Source organism: Dioscorea cayenensis, chromosome 19 (assembly GCF_009730915.1).
Source record: "Dioscorea cayenensis subsp. rotundata cultivar TDr96_F1 chromosome 19, TDr96_F1_v2_PseudoChromosome.rev07_lg8_w22 25.fasta, whole genome shotgun sequence".
Classification (NCBI taxonomy): domain Eukaryota; kingdom Viridiplantae; phylum Streptophyta; class Magnoliopsida; order Dioscoreales; family Dioscoreaceae; genus Dioscorea; species Dioscorea cayenensis.
In genome coordinates, this window is record NC_052489.1 from 4,201,543 (window position 1) to 4,209,581 (window position 8,039).

At 33.3% G+C, this 8,039-nt stretch overlaps 1 long non-coding RNA gene across 1 annotated transcript; it reads right to left on the reverse strand.

Annotated features, from left to right (window-relative positions):
• Positions 1 to 4,134: 4,134 nt before the first annotated feature.
• On the reverse strand, positions 4,135 to 5,925 carry LOC120250531. Its single transcript, XR_005533031.1, has 3 exons — positions 5,756 to 5,925; positions 5,574 to 5,653; positions 4,135 to 4,239 (listed from the first exon to the last, which is right to left on the reverse strand). It is a non-coding gene; the product is annotated as an uncharacterized LOC120250531 (long non-coding RNA).
• Positions 5,926 to 8,039: the final 2,114 nt, after the last annotated feature.

Sequence of the window (8,039 nt, forward strand, 5' to 3'; positions counted from 1 at the left end):
TTGAACTTTGATAATTTGTTGTTTTGTGAACATGACGTATTTTGACATAAAAATTAGTCCCCAATTAACTATGTACTAACCTTGTCACTAGGGGTTAAACATTGACCGTGTCGACACGTATTCTGCTAAGAGACTATAGTTTCGCACCTTTCCGTAAGTGAAGAATAACAACTTTTGATATTTTAGCTCGGGTCACCGAGGGTAAATAAATGAACTCTGATATTTTTGTTTTGATCATAGTTATTGGGAGACATATACTGTATTTATCTAAAAATCGAGCTTTGTTGGATGTTTTGTTTTGTTTTTGAATTATATTTTGATAATGGTTCTGCTAAATTTTGAAAATTTTTATGATATTAATATTTTTAGTGGTTGTTTACTGGGCTATCAAGCTCATAATCTGTTGTTAATCATTTTTCAGATCAGGAGTTTAATAGCTCACCGAAAGTGAATAAGTAGCAAGCTTGTCCTTGGTCTAGTTAAGATCAAATCTTTGTCAGTTTTGTAAACTCTAAAATCTGTATTCTGCAAGTTTTGTATTTTTTTTTTTTTGAAACTTGACTTTTGAAACTTATAGTATTACTCGATTGTATGTTCTGTTTTGTAATAGGTTATGAGGCCTTGCATGCCTATTGTGCTATGCACAAAGGGTGTACGGCAGTTTGTCAGTGCACCTGGTCTGGCTAACCGGGTTCAGGGCGTGAAAATTAGACTATCAATCCATTGATTATATCATATATTGTGCCCTAGGAAGCATGGACATGGATGCAGTGACACAACATGACATATATATGGTGACACAGTAATTGTGAAACAATTATATTTTTTATTTAAATATATGTAAAATTTATAATAATTCTATTGCAATTTGTTACAATATATATGGATTAGAATCTTTTAATATTAAAGTAATAAAAAGATTATTTGCTTTTTTTGAAAAATAGACAAGTTACACACTTCAAGTGTTGTGATAGAGATTTGATCCCTCAATCTCTCACTCTTGAGGAAAAGGAATTACTCTTCTTTTTTTCTTCTTCATATTCATCTTCATCTTCATCTTCATCTTCATCTTCTTCTTCTTCTAATTCTTCTTCTCCTTCTTCTCCATCTTCTTCTTCTTCTTCTTCTTCTTCTTCTTCTTCTTCATCATCATCATCATCATCATCATTGTCTTCTTCTTCTTCTTCTTCTTTTTCTACTACTACTACTTCTTCTTCTTTGTGTTATTTTACATGCTTTTTGCGTTTGGAATATAACAAGCTTTTTCACTTTTTTCATTCTTTCGTGGATGTGGATTCTTACAAGTTTTTTGAAATTTCATGTAAACAATGGAAACATTTCCGCCATGGCGCGATACAAAGGAGAAGGACGTGTGCTTCATTCAATTCACCATCTTAAGTTCATGGAAGTCAGTTATGGGTGAGATATGTGCGCATTGGGCCCTAGATATTTCTCAAGTGAGAGTGGAGTTCATAACGCCTGACGCATACAAAACGCTTTGCCTAATTGAGTCTGACGCGGATTTTCAACGCATATGTCATATATACTATAGTTTCAACAAATTTGTCGTGGATATCATAATCGAGGAAGTAAGTGTTCCTGTAGATGGAAACTCGGCCTCCTTGATCCTATTGTAATACAACAATCACCGCTATTGCTGGTTACTTGTCTTTTATGTGTTCCTATGTTCTAGATGTCAGTACAGTGAATGACAATCATTTTCTATGTATTAATATAACTTATTGTCTATTATTCATGGTTTTTGTGTACTCTACAAGCTTTCTGTTTATTATTTTGATTTCCCGTGTATGATATATGTTTTCCATGTAGAATATTTGTTTCCTACATAAAATATTTGTTTCGTGTGTATTATTATTGATTCATGTGTATTTTATAATTATTTTTCAATACAGAGAATCCTTGTCAAGCAGCATGAACCCAAATGGTGATAGTTTTCTCTCCCAACATAATTCTTATGGGCATTTCGACTTTACATTTATTAAAAAAATGATAAAATCTGGGTTCCTATAAGGTGCGCTGCTTCAGAATGCTGATGGCGAGTGCATGTTTTGAAAGAGGGAAATGTAGGCACGTTTCAACTGAAGACAATTTAATTAACTCACATTTACGGTGGAGACATTGGTACGACAACGCATCCAAAAGTAAGTAAGAAGTGGGTTTCTAAACTTGTCATGCAGAAATTGAAAGAACAACCATTATATAGAGCTATTGAAATATCATGTGTCATCTAGTTTCGGGATTGTTCTTCCAGAAAATGGGAAGTACATGGCCTACCGTACAAGCATGCATGTGCCACGATCATTCAAACAGACACAAATGTCCATTTTACGTATACAATTAATTTACAGTTGAATGGTATTGTTGGTGTATACCAACCTAATATCCTTGATTTTTTGACAATGACAAGCCATTTGACGACAAGCAGGAGCTTTGAATTCGGCCGCCAATATAAAAAAAATGGTCCGACCGTCTAAGAAGGAAGAGAATCGAGTCACAAGCCTTCGATGTCTGCTATTTACATTGTAGCCGGTGCCATCAAGCTTGACATAATCGTAGATTATGTAATGCAGTTATAGCGGACTAAACATTCTATCCATAATGGTAACGTAATTTATTTATTTTTACTGTTGCAATGTTTAGTTTCTGTCTAATATAAGCATGAATTATGTTTGTTTTGTTGTTGTTGTGTAGTTTTCTTTTTACTTGTGTATTAAATTTCTTTCCTATGTATATATTCAGAGTACTATGGATTATTTTCGTTTCATGTGTAGAAAACCGGCTTCCTATGGTGTGCTTCAGTTTGCTGTGTACTATATCCGTTTCCTATGTGTTATATCGAGTTGGTGTGTATTATTTATATTTTCTGTGTATCTTTAACTTTTCCTGTTTAGTAAATTATATTCATCTGCATTATTTTATGTGTACATTTCTTATTTAAGGCCAATTTTGTAATTAACTGTATACGCAATGTTTTTATTCACAAAGAACAAAAAAAAACACAAGTACATATATGGAAACTAAAGTTATGAAAATGTTATTGTTCACATGAATATGGAATACATCAACATTATGACTGTTTTGAAACGGCTTCGTCGTTTGCAGCAGCTTCTTTTTTGCTGTCAATCTCCTAACCATCAACAACTCTCTTTGTCACTAGCTAACACAAGTTCCATTTGATTATTTTTGCTGTCAAGAACTACAAAGCAAACACACAACAAATACAATGTCGTTAAAAAACTACACATTAATTATTTATGTTTCCTGTGTATTGTCCATATTTTCCTGCTTAACATTCTATTTGATGTGCATCATTTGTTGAGTGCATTTCGGATTTATGACTGATTTTGTAATTACAAACAAAAAAAAAAAAATGACAAGTAATAATATGGATACTGAAGTTCTTGTAATGTTAATGTTTACATTAGGTACTGATGTCAGAGCCCTACAGATTTATCTCAGGTTTGACATTTAAGTCTACCGTTTGTCTCCTCCATCATGTATAACACACCATTAAAATTAAGAAAAGCTTAATTTATACAGTTAGTATCTATTATGTATAACACACCATTAAAATTAAGAAAAGTTTAATTAAAAACAGTTAGTAAACATGTATATATATATTGCATAAGCCAATTTTTAAAAATTATAAAAAAAAAAACCAAATTACAAATTCAATAATTCTTCAAAAATGTAGAAAAACTTAATATATTTTTGGATTTTTTTTTCTATGAATAACGGTCTAATTAGATATGCAATGAATTTTTTTTAAAAAGTTGAATAAATCATAATTTCATTTATAAAAAAATACAACAAAAAAAACAACAAGGTAGCATGACAAGAAAGAAGTAAAGAAATTGGGATAGATCATTAAGAGTGATTGATATTCTTACAAAATAAAATAAGTTTTATTAACCAATTTAAAAATAATTCCATTAATTACTTATAAAATAATAATTAAATATTATTTAAAACTATTTTAATCTTGAAACAAAATTAAAATACCATAAATTTAAAAAAAATAAATTTATTATCTTTCAAATAAAAAAAACCAAAGTTTCAAACCCAGCTGTTCCCATGGAAAAAAGCAGGGTTAAAATTGTCATTTCAGCCGTTGAAATGATGGCCAATTAAATCATCTCACAAGTTATCTCTCAAGGGCATCAGTGCAATTTCACAGGCCATTTAACACTTTCGTCTTCTCCGTCAATAGATATTGGGCTGAAAAGTAAATTCAAGAAAAAAGAGAAACCCATGAGGAAACACAATACTTTGAAGGATTAAATGGAATTATTCAAACAATTGAGGGATTTTTGGGTACTTCCCCGTTATATAAATAAATAAATAAATAAATAAATAAATAAAGGAATTAACTAAGTCAATCCAAAAGATAGTAGAATCATCAACCCATGCCTACAAACAAACGAATTTTATAAATGTTGAAGTAATCATTTGAATGTAATCGCACACTTAATTAGTATAAATAATAAATTAATAACCAAGTTAAAATGAATAGCAATCATTTAATTAGCATTACACCAATGTAGATTTACCAAGTCAACAACTAAATAAATATAATTAATTAAAGAAAATACCTCAAAATACATATTCCAAATAAATAATTTCAATATTAACAAAATAACAGATATTCAAAAGAAAATAACAAAATACTAGATAATTATTTTACCGAATAAAATAATTTCTCAAAAACTGAAAATACGGAGTTATCGGTAGATTACTTACCTGGTATTGCCTAAGTGAAAAATGAGATCCAAGACCACTCCCTAAAACGATCCTAAAACTCAATGATTTACCAACGTTAGAACAAAATCACTCTAATCACAAGTTTAAACACTAACCAAATATTTCTTTTACATTCTCTAAAGAAAGAAACTAAAATAAATAAATAAACTAGAAAAAAAGTGTCTTGCATGTATTCCAGCAGGAACTCACCCAGGAAATTAAATACATCTCAAAGGCTTAACCAATTAACGTGATTAAAATTAAAGTGATCCAATGCTTAACCTCCAATCATTTGACATTTGCCTTAAACTAATATTTATCTTGATGAGAAATCTCCACCATCCAATCTAAACACATTCCACTACAATGCTTCCCTCATTCTCTTAAACTATCACTACTAATAATCATAAGAAATATACATTGCTTTTAGATTTGCAATATCATTCCACCAACTTAACAAATGCTGTACAACTAGACCTATAGAATAAGGGTATATATATATAACTACTTATGCATATCCAACATATGAAAATAAAAAGAATTTCAAAAGAAGTGAGGAATGCAGTCAACATAGATTTTCCTATACTAAAAACACTAATGTGCACCAGCTGAAACCTAAATAAGCTTGGAAGAATACATGTATAAAAATATATCATGAAACTTTCACACTAATCCTTCTATGGAGCTATACACAATCATGAAGTTCACAACATCTCATGGCAAACTAAACAAAGATAGAAGTCCAACAACCATAAGAAAATCCATGCACTAAAGACATACCAAAACTTATCCAAGCATGGTTAGGGACTTACTTCGATGGATGGAAAAGAGAGAAGTGAAGAGAGGCAAAAGGAGAAACCATCTGAAATCCAAGCTCCAAAACCTCCTAGAGCTAGCAACCACCACCACGAATAATAGAAAGAAGAAGAAACAAATGGAGAAGAAGAAAACAATAAAGTTAAATGGCTCGGTTATCAAAGGCATAGATGATTACTTTGGAAGAGTGATAAGATGAGGCGAAGAAAACTTGCAACTACGACTACAAGGTTCAGCACCGGAAGTTTTCCGGAAGTTGCCGGAGGAGATCACAGCTCTCTCTCTCTCTCTCTCTCTCTCTCTCTCTCTCTCTCTCTCTCTCTCCCTAAAAGGATAGAAGAAAGAATGCTAAAGGCTCGGGCTCCATTATCAATAACAAGATGGCAACAAGGACTAGTTTAAGACAAGCTTCATGAAATTATGCAAAAGTTTGCATAATTTTGGCGAGGAATCCCGGGCTCTCATGGCTTTTACAAATGAATAAGGACAAGGAAGCTGGGGTCCACAATTATTTTAAGAAGTTATCTTGCTCACTGGAACTTACTCTGATTTTCTCAACTTGGTTGTTTGATGAGTATTGGTGGATCCCGTGCGAAGAAAATAACACCACAAGATGACAAAAGAGTTTTATTTCGTGTTGCTACTGAATTATTCTTCCTTCAATAAAGACAGAAATACAAATCTAAAGAAACGAAGGTTTGCAAGCTTAGCTTCTCATTTAGCAGTGATCATCATATCAAAGTAGTTTACTTGGCAATAATCACACTGTTTTAGGCTTGGAAAACAAAAAAAAAAAAAATGCAAAACTTACAAACAGGCGTGGGCATATGGCATGAGAAGGGAAACTTTCAACACTGTAACAAGCCATCCAAATTATCCCAACCCCAAAGTATTCCTTAATTTATATATATATCTATATATAATTCATTCTAATTGGTAAATCATTAAAAAGAAAAAAAAAAGCAAAAGAAAAAATAGAGCATAACAAATCAGGCATGCACGGTCTCTGTTGAAGATGATAGTGATTCTACTCAGAAGAATGTCGGGCATGTCTTGTTGGCTATGCTTGGTTGACCTTATAGTAGAGTCAGCTATGTGTACCGGGTCATTAAGTTTTGTATGCAGATTGGACTAGAGCATATCTAGTCTGAGAAGCTGATTGGACACTGTTGTTCACTGTTTGCCTTTTTGTAAAGCTTGTCAGCATCCTTGCTGTAAAGCTAGCAATATTGCTCTTTATATTCAGATGTTCTAAGTTAATCAGTAAGGAAGTATCAACATTGAGGCAGTTGACTCCACTTGAGTGTTGTTCCTTTCTTCATTTGTGTTGTTGTGTGTAATGCAGGATTTTTAGAAGAGATCCTGTGTTCATCCACCTTGTATTATCAGTGGTATCAGAGACACTAGTGACAAGGTCTGCTAGTTCCTCAAGTTCTTCTCAACAGAATGTTCTACACTTCAAGGGAGAGAACTATAATCTATGGAGTTTGAAGATGAAGGCTGTTTTCATATCCAAAGATCTATGGAGTATTGTTGAGAAGGGGATAGCCGAAGAACCTGACAATAATCGTCTCACAGAAATCATGAAGAAAGATGCAAAAGCTATATGTTTGATTCAACAAAACCTGGACGATCGTGTTCTTCTACGAATCACTGAAGCAAAAATAGCAAAGCAGGCGTGGGACATGCTGAAGACTCATTATCAAGGAGACACCAACAACATTAGTGTAAGACTTCACTCGTTGCACAGAGAACTAGATGTGACAAAGATGAAGCATGGAGACAAGATTGAAGATTATATCACAAGAGTTCTTGATGTTGTCTACCAGATCAAGATCCTTGGAGAAGAGGTCCCGGACAAGATGGTTGTAATAAAGATCCTCAGAAGCTTGGCCCCAAGATTCACAAATGTCGTATCTTCTATTGTTGAGGCCAAGGACCTTAACACCCTTACTGTTGATTCTCTTTGTGGCTCACTTCGAAGCCATGAATCCATTCTAAATAATGCAGGTGCCCAAGATGAAGACAAGGCACTGCATGTGAGGACCACCCCATCAGGTGATTAATTCAACAAAGGAGGAAGAGGTCTCGGGGTCGAGGTGGTTTCTACAGAGGAAGAGGAAGAGGTCATGGTCGAAGGAGGAACACAGAGCTTCATCCTCCAGCTGAAAGCTCTAGAACCTACAAAGGGGTTCAATGCTTTATTTGCAAGAAATTTGGCCACATGAAGTCACAATGCTGGTATAGAAACAAAGAAGCTAATGTAACAGTAGAAACAAAGGAGGGAGATGAAGGACTTCTCTTCATGGCAAGCTCTAAATCAAAGGAAGATGAAGGAGAAAAGTGGCTCATTGACAGTGGTTGCTCTAACCACATGTCAGGAAATCAAAGGCTCTTCAACAACATTGAAAGCACATCTCACCATAGCATAAGATTGGGTGATGGAAACTTACTCCAAGTTG